Raw genomic sequence first — 20,092 nt, 5'->3', positions numbered from 1 at the left:
ATGAGAAATACGTGACAGAAGCAGCCTCTCAAGGAGTTTGTAACACACAGAGAGGAGAGAAATTGGTCTATAGCTGGCGGCCAGTGTTGGGTCTTTCTTTGGTTTCAAAACCGCTATAATCTTCACACGACGCCAAACTTTGGGCATAGACTCAGATTCCAAGATGTGGGACAAGAATGAAGCGAGCCACTTCTTTGCCGCGGGACCCAGGTTAAGAATGAGTTCTGGGGTGATGTTATCATAGCCAGCAGCAGTTCCCGGTTTAACCCTCTTCAAAGCGTCTTCCAGTTCAGACAGTGTTTTCCATCTACACCATGCCTCGGCCTCGCGTGAGCTTAATGTGCAGCTTGGCGGTACGAGAATCCGGCATGAAGCCCAGCCAGTCTATCTTGGCGTTACTCTCGATCGCATTTCTCTGTCATTTCACAAACATCTCATAAAAACTGCAGCAAAGGTGGGCGCGAGGAATAACATCATTGCAAGACTGGCCAGCTCCTCATGGGGCGCGAGCGCTTCCACACTACGATCATCATCTCTGGCATTATGCTATTCCACTGCAGAATACTGTGCCCCAGGATGGTTCCGTAGCCCCCATGTCCACTTGGTTGATTCCAAATTATATTCCTCCATGAGGATAATTTCTGGAACCATCCGTTCCACCCCGGTTCCATGGCTGCCAGTTCTTAGCAACATCGCCCCGCCAGATATTCGTCGGGATGCGGCATCATCTGTTCATTTCCCACGTCTACGCTCGACCGGACCTGCCAATATACGCGGATATCTTCGCCCACCCTGTCCAACGCTTGACGTCTCGTCACCCAGTCTGGTCCCCTATGCCTACACTGAACTTCTCTGTTCCAGTCTCTTGGAAACAGAGTTGGCAGTCAGCTGAGGTAAAGAACAAAAACCTCATCACAGACCCCTGCAAGCGTCAACCCGGCTTTGACCTAGCAAGTTATGATTGGGCCCTCCTCAATCGCTATCGAACAGGCCATGGCCGGTGCGCCGCTATGTTCCATCGCTGGGGAGCCAGAGACGACCCGAACTGCCCCTGCGGCTCCAGACAGACTATGACCCACATAGTCAACGACTGCCACCTCTCCAGATTTAAAGGAGGTCTCGAAACTTTACATCAGGCTCAACCTGACGCTGTTGACTGGCTACGGAAGAAGGGCAAACGCTAGAAGAAGAAAGCTGAGGGCCCCTACAGATAGGCAGAGAAACAGCATGCTAGAGTTAGGGAAAGAAACCCTCTTCTGCCTCTCATGTCCTCTGGCACCCCCTACTGACAGTTTGGTGTGGTGCACATCGTAGGAGAAATGCTTAAGAGTCCTGTTCCTTATTACAGAGAAGACTCTGAAAAGTGGATTTGGAGCTGAAAGGCAATAAATTCACAACTGACTCACTCATGCATTGGAAGTGACAGTCATAGAAATTAGGTAATGTTGGCCTCTTTTTATCCAGATTGGGAAGCCAGACTTTCCATGGCATCATGTAATTAGTATATGCAGAGGTTTAGGAAGATAGGAGTGTAGAAGTGGACTAATCACACCAACTTTCTACTTATCTCTCAGCAACATCATCTGGGTTCAAAATACCTCCGTTCATTGTGGTACTGAGTGAAGGGAGTGTCTGCAAACTAGAAAAGCACTGTGGAACTCTATTGGTGGGTAATAGTTATATGCCACTATCTTTGGTTATATATATATTTGATTGACACTTGACAAGTTGTCACATCTAATGAAACAACATTTCTAATTCTCTCTTCCTGCCTCTTAACATTATATCCTTAACCTTACACCATTCTTTTTAAGTAATGTGAGTTCTTTGGGGATTGAATAAATGTTGAGCACAACTAAAGGCTGCTAGTCAGATGATAAAGGAATCTTGGGCTGTATGTGAATTACACTGAATGCAATAGGGTGATGAAACCAACTGTTGAGTGCTTAAATGTATAAAGGAATAAATATTGGACAAATGGCGGGATCTGTAACAGCTACAGAACCAAATGAAAGTCTCATCTACCTGGACAGTGAGCTAATATAGTATCTTCACATCCTCTGATGGGAGACATTGTTATAATTGATGCACCCAGCCATTAAAACCTGGAATGTCTGGGGGAGAAGGGGTTGGAAGGGGCGAAAAGGGTGTTGGGTCCTGGTGCATGATGATGGAAATGGACCTCGGTTGTGAGGAAAGGGTGTTTTGCAGACCCCTGTCATGGGGAGATGAGAAAATGTTCCCAAGTATCAGCAACTGTACTGTATACCATTAAGCTCCCAATAAAAATGAAGGAGGAGGAAAAAAAAAAAAAGCTTGAAGGATGAAGATGTGGTTATAGCTATTAAAGTCTCCATTTAGTTTGCTGTTTGATGATGAGCAATGACTATAAGTACAAATACACAATCAGCACAGTCCCGCCAGCTAAAGTCTCAACAGCTGCCTGCAGAACCCCCCCCCCCCAAAGACCTTGAGGGCCAGACTCTCCTGCCACCTGTCAGTGTGCAGCCCAGAGCCCAAACGCTGGTGTGCAGCACCCTCCCCGCCAGTTGGACACTGGCACCCCGGCCATGCCACCAGGTGCCCTCCTGGGGGCTTATGCTCCAGACACGGGAAGAGGGGCCTTTTCACCCAGCTGCCAAGGGCTGAACACCGCCAGGCTCCGAGCACCTCCCACCTCACCCCATCCGAGTTGTGAGCCCCCTCAAAGACTATGAGTCTCCCCCCGGGCTGTGAGCCCCCCAAGGGCTATGAGGCCCCCCCGCTAAGGGTTGTGAGCCCCCCCCCATTGTTAGTGGCCCTGCCAGGGCTGTGGTTCCCCGCCGGCACATCCCCCTCCCCCCCTGCCTCCTGAGGACCATGTGTCCCACTGACAGCCACCCCCACCCCCCCCATCGCAGGTCCCTCGTCAGCAGTCCGCCGGGCTGAAAGACAGTGAGGAAACCTTTCTTCAGAAAGTTTCCTGGCACTAGGATTTTGGTAATGACGCTCAAGAGGAAAAGGACACGGTACACGAATGTTAAGAACTAAAACGTATGTTTTTTTTTTCCTTTCTGAGAAGGCAAAAGTATTGTGCCCCGTGTGAGGCTCGAACTCACGACCTTCAGATTATGAGACTGACGCGCTACCTACTGCGCTAACGAGGCACCTAGAGGTTGTCTCCGGCTACGGCTTTATGAGGCTGCTGCGGCTTCCTGAGGCTACTGCGGGGGCTGGTGCGCATGCTCAGAAAGCTTTGCTTCTCGGTTGATCACGGTCAGGGAGCTGTTGTGGGGGGAGCGCATACACTCTCTCTTCGCTGCCGCTGTTTGCACAACTTCTTCTAGCGTTTGCCCTTCTTCCGTAGCCAGTCAACAGTCCGTGAAGCACTGAACGCCTACTGTGTCCCCGTGCGGGGTGCCGCGTTCACAGCTCATCCCCAGCTGAGTTAGTTGCCTTGGACACACGGACACCTCTGTGTTCGGTCGCGAACCCCCAGCCGCTCCTCACGGTGTCTGCGGTTCCCCACTTCCCCCGCCGCCTCCACCCGGGGATCCAGCCCCCGCCCGGGCTTTCCCTGCCCCTCCCCCGGGCGTCCCCTCCCCCGCCCCACTTCGTCGCTGCACAGAAACCGCGGTCCAGGCCACGTCCCCGCTCTGCCCTGCAGCAAGTCGGGCGGTTCTCAGACCTGCCTGCTTCAGTCACGTCGCCTCAGTAAGGCTCAGTCTTACCTGACCACTAGTCACCCAGCCTGCAGTACCTACATAGTACCTGCCACAGTACTACTATGCTGCATAGTACGTACTACCTAGTCACCCAACCCACTGTCTACTAGCCACTGCCCACTGTCTACTAGTCACCCAGCCTCTGAAGCCTGTTTCTTCTTTCTTACTCCCTTTCTTTCTCTCTTGCTCTTTCTTTCTTTTTCTTTCTTCTTTCTTTTTTCTCCTCCTCCTCTTCTTCCTCCTTCTTTTCCTTCTTCTCCTTCTTCTCTTTAGATACTTAAAGTTTATTTAGAATATTTTGGTACATAGTACTAGAAATATAAGACTGACAGGGTTGCGCCTACAAGGAGTTTGTGTTTTTTCCTTGCTCGTAAGTTAAAATTTAAACACACGACAGCTTTCCAAGATGAAGGTGGGTAGTTTAATGCCACTTTATTCCAATCGTTTGTTTCTATGAGTGGTTAAATATTGACTCACAAAAGTGTAAGATAATAAGGGTATAATTCCACACCATTCCCACCACTAGAGTTCTGTGTCCCCATCCCCAACATTGGAAACCGCAGTAGTTCTCCCAAGGTCACAGATATGGGCTGATTCTATAACTCTACAACTATATATTCTTACCCCATTTTTTCAACGGTCCTGTCCTCACTTCCTTCCTAAGTAACTTCTACACTTATTACTACTTCAAAGTGTCTTTCTGTTTTTCCTCTTCTCTCTCAGATAAGAGAAACAGTGCCTGGCTTCCTCTGGTGTTTCCCAGATTCATTGAACCTGTTTCTTCACCTGTAAAATAAGGATAATAACAAGTATATCATCTCACTGCTGGAGATCTTTCTCCAGAAAGAAAGAAGAGAGAAATACAAAATATATAAGGGGACAAGAAAAGAGGAGGGAAATCACACTCAAAAAAGAATCTAATATATAGACGTACTTCAAGTTGAAAAGCATCAGATATGAGTGGTCAAGAAAGTTGTTGTATTTACACAATGGAATACTACATAGCTGTAAGAAATTATAGTATCTCCTTTGCCAAGTATTGATTGGAACTTGAAGGAATCATATTTTAGTGAGATAAGTCAGGAAGAGGACAAACACCAGTTTATCTCACTTGCAGGTACAAACAAGAAATGAAATAAAAGGAAAATGGAGGGTGAAATATGGATCTAGATGTGCTTTGTTGCCAAGGAATCCAGGAGAAGGGAGGAGGCAAAAGAAAATTGAGATGGCATTGGGGACCCAGTGCATGATGGTGGAGGACTTCAGTTGGCAGTAGTGTGAAGACATCTGTCATAGGGAGATACGAAACTGTGACAACTCTCTTGTAAATAACGTTTTCCTAATGAAATTATTTTTTAAAAAGATAACACTGTTGCTGCCCTGAATGAAAAAAGGGTGTTTCCCTTCTAATTCATGTTGTAGAATAGGCATAACCATTAAATGTAAAAATATGGGGAGTCGGGCAGTAGTGCAACAGGTTAAGCGCAGGTGGCGCAAAGCGCAAGGGTCAGTGTAAGGAACCAGTTCAAGCCCCTGACTCCCCACCTGTAGGGGAGTCGCTTCACAAGCAGTGAAACAGGTCTGCAGGTGTCTCTCTTTTTCCCCCCCTTTCTGTCTTCCCCTCCTCTCTCCATTTCTCTCTCTCTCCTATCCAACAACGACGACATCAGTAACAACAACAATAATAACTACAACAGTGAAACATCAAGGGCAACAAAAGGAAATAAATAAAATAAATTTAAAGAATGTAAAAGTATGCCTCAGAAATCAGTCCCATTGTGGCACAATTGTTCTGTGTTGAAGGGCTTTATAGGAGCTTCATTCTGTGATGAACCTGCACAGCTGTGGTGGAAGGATTAGAAAGACAACCAGAGTGATGGCAGGGGAATGTAGAACTCAGGGGTCAGGTATACAGATAGTCACTATATTTGAGTCTTACAAAGTGTCTACTTATCTGACAACTCTCTTTATAAAATGTCGAGTGGGGAGGAGGAATAACTTTTTTCTTTTTTTTAAGATTTATTTATTCTTCTTCTAGCGTTTGCCCTTCTTCCGTAGCCAGTCAACAGCGTCAGGTTGAGCCTGATGTAAAGTTTCAAGACCTCCTTTGAATCTGGAGAGGTGGCAGTCGTTGACTATGTGGGTCATAGTCTGTCTGTAGCCGCAGGGGCAGTTCGGGTCGTCTCTGGCTCCCCAGCGATGGAACATAGCGGCGCACCAGCCATGGCCTGTTCGATAGCGATTGAGGAGGGCCCGATCATAACGTGCTAGGTCAAAGCCGGGTTGACGCTTGCAGGGGTCTGTGATGAGGTTTTTGTTCTTTACGTCAAGAGTCTGGAACAGAGAAGTTCAGTGTAGGCGTAGGGGCCAGATTGGATGACGAGACGTCAAGCGTTGGACAGGGTGGGCGAAGATATCCGCGTATATTGGCAGGTCCGGTCGAGCGTAGACGTGGGAAATGAACTTAGATGATGCCGCATCCCGACGAATATCTGGCGGGGCAATGTTGCTAAGAACTGGCAGCCATGGAACCGGGGTGGAACGGATGGTTCCAGAAATTATCCTCATGGAGGAATATAATTTGGAATCGACCAAGTGGACATGGGGGCTACGGAACCATACTGGGGCACAGTATTCTGCCGTGGAATAGCATAATGCCAGAGATGATGATCGTAGTGTGGAAGTGCTTGCGCCCCATGAGGCGCTGGCCAGCCTTGCAATGATGTTATTCCTCGCGCCCACCTTTGCTGCAGTTTTTATGAGATGTTCGTAAAACGACAGGGTGCGGGAAATGATAGGAGAGAGAGAAAGAACCAGACATCACTCCAGTACATGTGCTGCTGGGGATTGAACTTGGGAGCTCACGCTTGAGAGTCCAAAGTTTTATCAACTGTGCCACCTCCTGGACCACAAAAACTGTTTTTTTCAAGGTTTATCTGTTTATTTATGAGAGAAACAGAGAATTACTCCCACACATACAGTTGCAGGGATCCAACTCAAGACTTCATGCTTGAGATGCTAGAACACTTTATTCCTTGTACTACCTCCCAGGTCACAGAAAGAACTGTTTTAATGACTTAGAATGGGGCGATAAGGTGGAATGTTGTGGAGGCAAATGACAATAAGGGAAATAAAGAAAATAATGTCTGAAGAGCAGGCATGAGCTTTCCTCTGGGGAGAGAAGAAGGGGAAGGATAAGTGGAGGAGGTCTCCCTAAATTGGGTGAAAGGGAGACTGAGTGGTAACACACCAGGTTAAGTGTACATGGCACAAAGCACAAGGACCCACTCAAGGATCCTGGTTCCAGCCCCTGGCTCCCTAACTGCTGAGGAGTCTATTTGCAAGTGGTGAAGCAGGTCTGTAAGTGTCTGTATTTCTCTTCCTCTTCCCCTATTTTTCCCTACTCTCTCAATATCTCTGTGTCCTATCCAATAAAATGGAAAAAAAATGGCTGCCAGGGGCAATGAATTCGTAGTGCTGACATCGAGCCCCAGCTATAATCCTAGAGGCAAAAAAAAAAAAAAAAAAAAAAAAAATTGGTTAAAGAAAGCTGTAGTGGGAGGTCAGCAGGGTCCAGGAGGTGAAATGCTGAGAGTTCAGGGGCAGGTGGATGCCCAGCAGAAAAAAGATGGGTGGGCCCCTTAGGCCATCCTGTGTCTCCTTTCTTCTCTAGGATCTTAGGTCACGTGTGATGGTTGCCTCTCCTTAGGCTCGTCCTAGTTCTCACAGCTTCTCAGGTTTTGCTAGTTTTGGATGATCTTACCAGTTTTGAGGAAACACTTGTCCAGCATTGCATAGAAAGTTCTTCAACTGAGGAATTTTTCTGATGTTTTTCTGGTGAAGACTTTTCACTGCATAGCTCTGAATAGTTGAAAAATATCTCCATTGTATTAATATATTACCTATTTTAAAATTTTAAATTAATCCCAAAGACTTAAACTTTGGGAAATGAGAAGAAGGGGAGGTATATGAGAAAATGTGTGGACTGAACAAAAATCTCACTGTCCAGCTGCTCATCTGAGATGTCCCTCTTCTGAAAAACTGCTGAGTCAGTGGTTACAAAGGCCTGAAGTCAGCAAAAGAAAGAAGGAAAATCCATAGGTAACAACTACGAAGCTTTTCTGTCTGCTCACACCAAGGCCTGCACCTGCTTTGTTCTGTTGCAAGTTTCTGGAAGAAGTGTCCAGAAACAAACTGCACAGTCTGGCCTTCACATGTGCGGGAACACTCTAGACTACAAAGAAATCTTTAAAAACCCCAGTTCTTTTGCTATTCCCACAGACAGCTAATATCTGACTCTGCAGAAGAAGGAATCCTTTTCTCATATTATGTATGACATTCTTCCTCTCTCGTGTAACTAAATGTCTTTATCTCTTCTAGAAGAAACAAGTGTCTGGGGCCAAGGAGAAGTCCAGCAGGGAGGGCAACCAGCCTTACCATGATCATGGCCCAAGTTTAAACCTCAGCACCAAAAGGAAGTGGTAACGGCACTGGGAGACACCTCAGTGCTGTGACGTCTCCCACTCTCTCTGTCTCTCAATGAAAAAGTCAGCCAGCCCAGGAGCGGTGAGATTATGCATGTGTGAGACCCCCAGATGAACAAAACAGAAGGAGGAGGAGAAGGAGAAGAACTTAAGTACCCCATCCTGTGCATATAGCCATCTGCATTAACTGAATAACTGAGGCCACAATAGCGGAAGGGTGTGGCCCACACTCAAATATGATGCTCCTGGGAGTCAGGCGGTAGTACATGTGGCACAAAGCACAAGGACCAGTGTAAGGATCCTGGTTCAAGCCCCTGGCTCCCCACCTGCAGGGGAGTCCCTTCACAAGCGGTGAAGCAGGTCTGCAGGTGTCTCTCTTTCTGTCCCCCTCTGTCTTCCCCTCCTCTCTCCATTTCTCTCTGTCCTATCCAACAACGACAACAACAAGAATAACTACAGCAATAAAACAACAAGGGCAACAAAAGGGAATAAATAAATAAATTTAAAAAAAATATATATATATAATGCTCCTCCAGTTTTAAATCCTCAGTTTGCTCTGGATAATCTCACTAATAAAGTTATTTTTGAATTGTTTCATAGCCAGTGAGTATTTTCAGTTCACTGAAGAAACAAAAAGAAGGAGAAGGAGAAGGAGAAGAAAGAAATGGAGGGAGGGAGGAAGGTAGAAAGAAAGATAGAACAGAAGGAAGAAAGTATAGTTGTGGGTGACGAGAGATGTGAAAGAGAAGAGGAAGGAAAATAAGGTAGAAGAGAAGAAGGCTCTGCAGAGACTCCCACTGATAAAGTATAAAAACAGTACTTTGGGCTATAGGCATTATTATTATTTTTATTGAAAAAGCATATATCTAACACACAATTGACCATTTTATGTGCACAATTCAGTGGCATTGAGTGCATATGTGATGTTGTACAACCATAAAATCTATTTCCAAAATGTTTTCATTTCACCACACAACAACTCTGTACCTGTTAAGTAATATAGACCCTGTGCCCCTCCACCAATCCTTTGCTGCTAGCCTCGAGTCTAATTTCTTTCCTTGAATTTGCTTATTCTAGATATCTCCATTGCTGCTGTTGTTGTAGTCGTCAGCTCAGGGGCTTGCTTCTTCGCTCCAAGCTGACTTTTTCAGAGAGAGACAAAGGGAAGGACACCACAGCACCGTCTTCCCCCAGAGTGAGGAAGAGGTCATGCTCAAACTTGTACTGTGACAAAGCAGACACATTATGTAGGAAAAGCTATTTTGTTGGCTCTAGTCTACATATTTCACGTACTTAAAACCATACATTTGTCCTTTAGTCTCTGAGTTACTTTGCTCGGCATGGTATATTCAAACAAGCATGTCCTTTTCTTGCTTATAGGTCTGTGGTTCGAAGCTGCTAGATCTACCTGGAAGTTGAGTGCAGCATTATTTAGCATGTTCTAGTTCCTTCTCCTTGGACCAACCATTTCCCAGGTTGTATTTTTCCCCATAGCACCACAGAAGGTTTGAGACTTGACTCTTAAAACATATTTAAGGCCTCAACTCTGGGTACATTCATCAACATTCCATTGATCATGCCAAATTCAGTATCCATGGGCAAGGGAATATCGTCTGCACACATCAGGAGAGGTTGTAAAGCTAAGGCCATCCAGACAGTGAAGAATCTGACACATAGACACACAGGTTTAGGAAGTTTCCCTCATCACACTCACCAATCATATCCTCTTTCCAGAAAGAACTACTACTAGTATCAATATCAGATGGTCCTGGGATTTTCTTTTTCTTCTTCTTCTTTTTTTTAATATTTTATTTATTTATCAATGAGAAAGACAGGAGGATAGAAAGAAAGAACCAGACATCCCTCTGGTACATGTGCTGCCAAGGACTAAACTCAGGACCTCATGCTTGAGTCCAAAACTTTATCCATTGCACAACCAGACCATAGGATTTACTTTTTCCATGTAGCAATAAACTAGGGACCCTTCCCCTGATAATGCACGTCTTCCTTGTTCTTTTTTCCTCATTATTATCTTTATTTGTTTATTGGATAGACAGCCAGAAATTGAGAGAAAGGGTAAGATAGAGAGGGAAAGAAACAGAAAGACACCTGCAGCCCTGCTTCACCATTCTCAAAGTTCTCCCCCTGCAGTTGGGGACCAGGGTCCTGAACCAGGATCCTCACATTGTAACATGTGCGTTCAAGCAGGTAAACCACCACCCAGCCCCTCTTCCTTGTTCTTTATAACAGTAACAAACAGTTGTATCTCTCTCTGAGGAGAGATTAGGACACAGACTTGCTCAGTAGGGTGGCTTAGTCTTCACTCAGGGGGAAACTGGTCATTTCCAAGTCAAGGAGAGAGGTCTCAGTAAAAAAATCAATCCTGCTGACACTTTGTTATTATTTTTGGTTTTTTGCAAGCTAGGATTTTCTCTGAGGCTTAACCTGTACAACTCCATCACTCTCATCATAACTTTTTTTCCTTCTTCACTTTTACCAGAACACTGCTCAGCTCTGGCTTATTACCATAAGCTGGTGCTGTGGATTGAACCTGGGGCCTTTGGCTCCTTAGGCATGGAATTCCTTTTTCATAATCGTTATGCTGTCTCCCCAGCCCCAGACTTAGGGAGATACAGATAGATCAAAAGATACAGGAAGACTATGGACATCTAATCTTTGACAAAGGGGCTCAGACTATTACATGGGGAAAGCAGAGTCTCTTCAACAAATGGTGTTGGAAACAATGGGTTGAAACATGCAGAAGAATGAAACTGAATCATTGTATTTCACCAAATACAAAAGTAAATTCCAAGTGGATCAAGGACTTGGATGTTAGACCACAAACTATCAGATACTTAGAAGAAAATATTGGCAGAACTCTTTTCCGCATAAATTTTAAAGACGTTTTCAATGAAACGAATCCAATTACAAAGAAGACTAAGGCAAGTATAATCCTATGGGACTACATCAAATTAAAAAGCTTCTGGGGGGTTGGGCGGTGGCGCAGTGGGTTAAGCGCACGTGGCGTAAAGCGCATGGACGGGGTAAGGATCCCGGTTCGAGCCCCCGGCTCCCCACCTGCAGGGGAGTCGCTTCACAGGCGGTGAAGCGGGTCTGCAGGTGTCTATCTTTCTCTCCCCCTCTCTCTCTGTCTTCCCCTCCTCTCTCCATTTCTCTCTGTCCTATCCAACAACAAAGCAACGTCAACAATGGAATAATAACCACAACAAGGCTGCAACAACTAGGGCAACAAAAAGGGGGGGGAAATGGCCTCCAGGAGCGGTGGATTCATGGTGCAGGCACTGAGCCCAGCAATAACCCTGGAGGAAAAAAAAAAAAAAAAAAAAAAAAGCTTCTTCACAGCAAAATAAACCACTACCCAAACCAAGAGACCCCTCACAGAATGGGAGAAGATCTTTACATGCCATACATCAGATAAGAGTTTAATAACCAACATATATAAAGAGCTTGCCAGACTCAACAACAAGACAACAAATAACCCCATCCAAAAATGGGGGGAGGACTTGGATAGAATATTCACCACAGAAGAGATCCAAAAGGCTGAGAAACACATGAAAAAATGCTCCAAGTCTCTGATTGTCAGAGAAATGCAAATAAAGACAACAATGAGATACCACTTCACTCCTGTGAGAATGTCATACATCAGAAAAGGTAACAGCAGCAAATGCTGGAGAGGGTGTGGGGTCAAAGGAACCCTCCTACACTGCTGGTGGGAATGTCAATTGGTCCAACCTCTGTGGAGAACAGTCTGAAGAATTCTCAGAAGACTAGAAATGGACCTACCCTCTGACCCTGCAATTCCTCTCCTGGGGATATATCCTAAGGGACCCAACACATCCATCCAAAAAGATCTGTGTACACATATGTTCTTGGCAGCACAATTTGTAATAGCCAAAACCTGGAAGCAACCCAGGTGTCCAACAACAGATGAGTGGCTGAGCAAGTTGTGGTATATATACACAATGGAATACTACTCAGCTGTAAAAAAAAATGGTGACTTCACCGTTTTTAGCCAATCTTGGATGGACCTTGAAAAATTCATGTTATGTGAAATAAGTCAGAAACAGAAGGATGAATATGGGATGATCTCACTCTCAGGCAGAAGTTGAAAAACAAGATCAGAAACGAAAACACAAGTAGAACCTAAAATGGAATTGGCATATCGCACCAAAGTAAAAGACTCTGGGGTGGGTGGGTGGGGAGAATACAGGTCCATGAAGGATGATAAATGACATAGTGGGGGTTGTATTGTTATATAGGAAACTGGGGAATGTTATGCACGAACAAACTATTGTATTTACTGTTAAATGTAAAACATTAATTCCTTAATAAAGAAATAAATTTTAAAAAAAAGATACAGGAAGAAAGAGACACAATAGTTCCACCCCCGCTGTTCAAGAAGCTTCCTTTTTGTGTGGAACTCCCTTCTACACGGTGATCTGGGGCTAAACCAGGCACCTCTACTGGGTGAACTGTCTTCCAGTCCCCTGCTGACACTTTGATTTTGGACCTTTAGTACATTTCTGTTGCATAAGCCTCCCCCTCTGTGGTATTTCATTATGGTAGTCCCAGAGGCTCTAGGTCTTCACATTAAAGCATCTCATTCTTTCCAGTCAGAAACAAATCCTGTAGTGAACATCATTGTCCATGCATTTGATAGTGGAGCTACTAGTTAGCCAAAAATAAATCCTGTCCTGGATTCTAGTTGGCTTGCTGCTTCAACTTCAAGGGAATACATGAAGAATTTTTCATTTACCTGAAGGTGAAGACCAGAAGTTCTGGATTTGTCTGTGTAGGGCATTCACAGCTATTAAAATTGGGACTTTTCTTTTTACCAGTGACCTTTCCCTGAACTTTCTCCCACCCACAGGCCACTGCCTCCATCTGCTTGGCAGGGCTCAGCACCAGATGTGGGTTGCATCTAACTTGGCCATAGCCCATCTTTCCTCATTCACTGATGCAGCTGAAAGGATGTCACGGTGACTTCCAGAAGCTATCCTCACTGACTCTTAGCTCCTTTCCATCTCATTCTACTTTGAATCAGAGTAAAAATGTATAAATAAAAACAACAGAAGGGGGGGGCAGCAGCACACTGGGTTAAGTGCACATAGTGCAAAGCACAAGGACCTGCTCAAAGATTCTGGTTCAAGCCTCTGGCTCCCCACCTGCAAGGGGGGGGTCGCTTTATAGACAGTAAAGCAGGTCTGCAAGTGTCTATCTTTCCCCCTATACCTTCCCCATCTCTCTCAGTTTTCTCAATCCTACCCAATAAAATAGAAAAAATATCCACCAGGAGTAGTGGATTCATAATGCAGGCACTGAACCCCAGCCATAACCCTGGAGGCACAAGAAGGAGGAGGAGGAGAAGATATCAAGAGGCTAATTAAGAGAAAGGTAATAGGGGAAGGAAGGAAGGTCAGGAGAAAGGCCATGTTGGCGATGGACATTCTTCTGTGGACCTTTGAGAAGCAGCAAAGTCTTCCCAGATCTAGACCCTGACCTCCCCCTACAGTCTTCTTTCACCAATTTTTTTTTTTTTTTTTGCCTCTAAGTTATAGCTGGCCCCTTCCCAACAAACGTACTGGGGAGATTGGATTTGGCTGCAGGCCCATGTGTCTCACTCACCTCATTATTCTGGTTGTGACAAGTCAGAAGTAAAGGCACAGCCAGCTAGGCAAGTCCAGGGAGGCCAAGAGAGGCTGAATATAGGGAGGAGGGAGGGCTTTTTCTTCAGATGTGCCCTGTGGGGAATAGCCAAAGCTCTTTTGTCATCTCTCTAGGGTAGTGGAGGGAAACAGTCCTCCCAGCTCCTATTTGACTGGACGAATGGATTTGTAGAGTAAATCAAACTATTGCTGCTGGAAGCCACAGCCATTACTCTGAGCCCTGCTGACAGAGTGGGAAGAAGGAAGGCCTCTCTACTGCAGCCCAGATACTTCCTGAGGGGCTCAGCTATCTACAGTTTAGCTAGACAAAGTGTTATAAACTCCAGTGTGGCCTCTTCTTAGGACCTGCTTAGCAACTTTGGTATCTCACATCAACCATAAGTAGACCAACCTTCCAAGTCTAAAATTTGTCACCCCTCACCCTTTCAGGGTCCTCTCTTATCAGCCCTACCACCACCACCACCACCACACACACACACACACACACACACACACACACACACACACACACCTTCTACATGCCCAAGGCACCAGTTTCCAGTTCCCTTCCAACCCAATAAGCAGTTAATTCCTACTATTCTGTTGTTTTCCACCTGCCTGTCAGGGCTTCAGACTGGCTTCCTGGGCCCTGGGTTCTGTCAGTCACCTGGCTCATGCCTTTTTGACATTAACACTCATTCTAGCTTAAAGTCATGACTTCTCATGTGCTCTTTCCCACTATCACAGTAAACCATGCAGAGTCCATGATGGGTCCCAGGATCTTGAGATTTAATGGTGAATGGGAATTACTATCACTGCTTGTCTTTTCTGGAGGATAAGAATTTTGGTTGGTTTTTGTCCCACTAGGGAAAGAGAGACAGGCTGGGAGTATGGATCGACCTGCCAACACCCATGTTCGGTGGAGAAGCAATTACAGAAGCCAGACCTTACATCTTCTGCACCCCACAGTGATCTTGAGTCCATACTCCCAGAGTGATAAAGAATAGGGAAGCTATCAAAGGAGGGGATTGGATATGGAGTTCTGGGGGTGGGAATTGTGTGGAAATGACCCCCACTTATCCTATAGTCATGTCAATATTTCCATTTTTAAATAAAAAATTTAAAAAAGAATTGTTGGATTAATTCTATCCTATTTTATTTTATCTTATTTATTTATTTGCCTCCAAGGTTATCACTAGGGCTCATAGCCAGCATTACATATCCACTGCTCCTGGAGCACATTTTTTTATAGGGTAGGACAGAGAGAAATTGAGAGAGAAGGGGAAGATAGAGGAGGGAGAGAAAGATAAACACCTGAAGACCTGCTTCACTGGTCCGGAAGTGACCCTCCTACAGGTGGGGAGCTGGAGGCTGGAACTGAGATACTTGCACAGGTCCTTGGGCTTTGCACTATGTGCATTTAACCCAGTGCGTTAATGCCTGGACCCCTTCTATTTTATTTTATTAATGTAGTTTTTATCAGAGCACTACATAGTTCTGGCTTAAGGTGGCACTGGGAGGTTAAACCTGGGGCCTCAGAGCCTCAGGCACTAAAGTCTTTTTCCATAACCATTATGTTCCCTCCCTAGTCCAGTTGGTTCTTTTTTTAAAAAAAATTTTTATTTATAAAATGAAAATACTGACATGACTATAGGATAAGAGGGGTACATTTCCACACAGTGCCCACCCCCAGAGCTCCATATCCAATCCCCTCCCTTGATAGCTTTCCTATTCTTTATCCCTGCAGGAGTATGAACCTAGGATCATTTCTATATTGATGACCATAAGTCTAATAAAATACCTGTTTCTTTAACCAAAGACCATCTAACCGAGATGTGCAGGCTGATTCAGTAACCAAGTGGGCCCTTCCATAACATGTCTGGGAGTAGACTCTATCACCTTCTCTCACATACAGGGTGAGGAGGGCAGGCCAACCACCAAGCAAGAGGAGAAGAAAGAGTTACAGCACTCCCTCTGGGCCCTCCCCACTCTGTCCTCTCTGAAAGAAGGTGTGGTCCTGCCAGCTATGGGCCCCAAGGAGTTGAGCCTCCTTCCAGGCTCAGGCTTGGTTTTGTTCCTGGTTCCAACAGGCATAATTGCAGGGGAAGAGATAAATAGTGTGTGTCTTGGCACCCCAGGCTGTATTGGAACTCAAAACCACGAGGCCCCCTTTCTTCACAGGCTTTGTGTGCTGGTTCCTACCTGCAATAGCCAATCCTACAGGGGCTGGGTTATTTAAACGTTCATCTCTTCAAATCATATCACTGAAATCTACCCCTCATCTGTATTTCAAACTTCAAACAATGCTTGTGCCTGAAATTGCACAATGCCTTGAGACAAAGTTGCACCACCTGGCTCACACTCTAAGGCTTAGAGGCTTCAGCTAATTTAGGTGACAGGATGGCTAAATGGGGAAAGCGTGACTACGAAGTGCTATTTACTGTCTCCTTCAGTTCCTCCAACACAAAAAGTGCACTCAGCAAGTATTTGTGAAATGAAGACATGATACAGTGATACTAACCTAAGTCAGTAGTTTTTCCTCTATTAAGTAAACCTACCTCCACACACATTCACACACCACCCACCACAGAACAGATCTTTGCCTATACTGGATGAGAGAATTGTCCAGAGTCAGTTGAGTCATCTTTAGAATGTGTAACAGAGTTTCTTTCTTTCTTTCTTTCTTTCTTTCTTTCTTTCTTTCTTTCTTTCTTTCTCTCTCTCTTTCTCTCTTTCTCTCTTTTTCTCTTTCTTTCTGCCTCCAGGGTTATCTCTATGGGGCTCAATGCTTTCACTATGAATCCACTGCTCCTGTGGCCATTTTTTCAATTTTTTGTATAGGACAGAGAGAAATTGAGGAGGGGAAGACAGAGAGGGAGAAGGAAAGATAGATGCCTACAGACCTGCTTCACCACTTGTGAAGTGATCCCCCTGCAGGTGAGGAGTCGAAGGGCTTGAACTGGGATTCTTGTGTGGGTTCTTGTACTTCGTACTATGTGCATTTAACCCAGTGCACCACCGCCTGGCCCCCATGAGTTGAATTATCATTATAATCTTCAAGTCATTGGAATTAAAGAGGAAAACATGGTTGTCGGGCAGTAGTGCAACGGGTTAAGCGCACATGTTGCAAAGCGGAAGGACTGGCATAAGGATCCCGGTTCAAGCCCCCGGCTCCCCACCTGCAGGGGAGTCCCTTCACGGACGGTGAAGCAGGTCTGCAGGTGTCTATCTTTCTCTCCCCCTCTCTGTCTTCCCCTCCTCTCTCCATTTCTCTCTGTCCTATCCAACAAAGACGAAACTACAACAACAATGGAAAACAAGGGCAACAAAAGGTAAAATAAATAAATATTTTTTAAAAAGAGGAAAACATGACAGAACCTTCTAGAACATTTCTTCTTCTAAAAAATAAAAGGTGGAACTGGGTGGTGACACACCCAGTTGAGTGCACATTACAGTGTGCTAGGACCCAGGTTCAAGCACCTGGTCTCTCTACCTGTAGGGGGAAAGTTTTGCAAGTGGTGAAGTAGGGCTACAGGTTTCTATCTCTCTCTCACCCTCTCTATCTCCCCCTTCCCTCTCTATTTCTGTTTGTGTCTATCCAATAAATAAATATTTATTATGTATTTATTATATGTAATAAATAGATGATAGCAAGTTGGGTACAGGGGGTGTTACAAAGAGAAGACATACAACTCACTTGCTCTGTAGAAGAAACTGAAGTCAGGACTTATACTTTCCCTGCAGGTAAGGACTTCTGGAATGTAACCTACCTAACATTTTACCGACTAGATCTTCACCCAGAGCTTCCAGGAGATAGTCAGTAGGATCCAGTAGTGAACAAGATGTAACTGGTTCATGACTCATCAAGAGATATTAAGTAGGCAAACAAACACATAAACAAAGGTAATTCCTTTTTATGATATTACTCATTAAAAGATGTTAAGTAGGCAAACAAATACAATTAAAAAGTCAGTTCCAGATTAAAGTGTGTGCTAGAAAGGAGTTAATAAAAAGCTAAGGTCCAACACCTGTGCAAACAGAGATGACAACTGCTGGCAAGGTTGTAGAGAAAAAGGGACTCTCACACTCTTGGTGTGAGTGCAAACTAGTGCAACCTCTTTAGAAGACTGTACGGAGAACCCTTAAACAAATACTTTATGATGCGGCAATACCACTGTTAGGTATTTGTCCAAAGAACAGGCAAACACTAATTCAAAGGGACATACAGACCTCTGTGTTCATAGCTGAATTAGTCACAACAGCCAAAGAGTGGAAGCAGCCTAAGTGCCCATCAATGGATGACTGGCTAAAGAAGTTATGGGATATATATTCCATGGAATACTACTCTGCAATCAAAAATATGATGTGTCCTTTGGGACTAAATGGATGGAACTAAAGGTGATTATACTTAGCAAAATAACCAAAGAGATGAAAGACAACTACCAGATGGTTTCATTCATATGTGAAATCTAGAGAACTGATACACATGAACTTGCAAAAACAAATGAACAAAAAGAAGAAGGAGGAGGAGGAGGAAGAGGAAAAGGAAACAAACTGTTTCTAAGACTTGTGAGAACTATAGTGGTTATAGGGAAGGTAGGAGCACAGAACTTTCGTGCAGTGTGGAATTCTACCCTGTAATCTTGCAATCAGTCACTATTAATCACAAATAAAAAAATAAAAGAAAAAAATTTTTAAAAGAAAGTGTTAAGGAATTCTGCTATAAATCAAGAAGACTGGAGCTGGGGTGGGTGAAGGGAGAAAGGAAGTTTATTACTTGTGGGGCAAGAGTTCAAATCTCTCTGATAACTCTGACCTTGAACAAAGGGATGGTGCAGGCTTATAAAGGGATGGTGTGGACTTGGGAGCATAAAGCATCATCACAGAAGCAGAGGCTGCAAGGTTAAGGGGTGGGACTTGTACCCATCGCTCAGGGTCTGGTTGCCTTAGTTACTGCTATCTTTCCTGTGTAGCTGTATCTGGGAAAGTTTAGCCTCAGTATAAGATACACTACTGGTGGTGTGGGGGGGTACCTTTAGGAGGGCAGAAGCTAGCCAGGGTTACAGAAACCAACATGACAAGCAACTAAATACAAAATATGGCAGTAACCTTGGTTACTATAAATACAGTTAGGAACATTTATATATATATATATATATATATATATATATATATCAAACATCTTATTTTTTTTTGGCTTTCTGCTCTAAGTAAAAGTTAAGTCTGACCTTCATTGTCTCAATTTTCTTTTCATTTATTTCACCTTCTACTTTTACACAACCACCTGCTCTGAGTCTTTCTACACATTCTTAACCTTTTATTCTCATTTATTCTGTTCTGTGTTGAGGTATTCTGATAAATACATCACAATTATATGCCATCATATTCTGAGGCTAAAATTTTGGAAATTTCCTATCAAAAGTGAAGGCCCAAAGGCTGAATTCTTCATTTAAGCCCACAGAATTTTATTTCTAATTAGATAAGCAGACTATGAGTCCTCAAGAGAATTTTCAGCCATACTAAGGACCCGCACTTATATGTCAGAGACAGGGACAGGCAGCAGAGAAGATGCCTGGCCACATCTGTCGGGACCTGCTTGGCCTCAATCTAGACCCAGCAGACACTCCCTAAGCCTGGCTCGAGTTTCACTGATGGTCACTAACTTCCTCAGAGTGACCCAGCACTTCCTGTGAGCCTGAATTCACCTCTGCCCTCCAACTGATAATGTGTAAAGAGCATAGGCCCCACAACGCCACCTCACACCACCTCTAACATCATCTCACCCTATCTTTCCATCCCCACCCCACCCCCACCTATAAAGAGTGGCCTTTTCCTCAATAAAGCGAGTCACTGCCTTAACAGAACTCCCGACTTGATGTCTTTTCTTTTCTCAAGTCGTCAACACTCTCCCTCCTGCTCAGCCCCAAAAGGAGGGTCCGGCTGGTCCAGATCTCTCTCCTCACAACTACCTGTCGGGGAGAACCCAACACACATCATGGACTGGCCTGGGGGAACCTCCCTGCTGTCTTGTCACTATCCACCCTCACCTTCACAGACTGTCACCAGAAGGCACATTTCTACCCCAAGTTGCTGCTACAAAAGGGAAAAAAAAATAGCCTTCAAGAGCAGCGGATTCACAGAGCAGGCTCCAAGCCTCAGCAATAACCCTGGAGATAAATAAACAAATAAATAAAGTGAATATCCATGATGGAGAGGTCAGGGATGTAACTCAGTGCTA

At 44.7% G+C, this 20,092-nt stretch overlaps 1 non-coding gene across 1 annotated transcript; it reads right to left on the bottom strand.

Annotated features, from left to right (window-relative positions):
* Nucleotides 1-3,073: 3,073 nt before the first annotated feature.
* On the bottom strand, nucleotides 3,074-3,146 carry TRNAM-CAU (transfer RNA methionine (anticodon CAU)). Its single transcript has one exon. It is a non-coding gene; the product is annotated as a tRNA-Met (tRNA).
* Nucleotides 3,147-20,092: the final 16,946 nt, after the last annotated feature.

The sequence above is a fragment of the Erinaceus europaeus genome, chromosome 1 (genome assembly GCF_950295315.1).
Source record: "Erinaceus europaeus chromosome 1, mEriEur2.1, whole genome shotgun sequence".
Classification (NCBI taxonomy): Eukaryota; Metazoa; Chordata; class Mammalia; order Eulipotyphla; family Erinaceidae; genus Erinaceus; species Erinaceus europaeus.
Note: the sequence above shows the minus strand (reverse complement) of the source record. Positions and strands in the feature narration are given on the sequence as shown.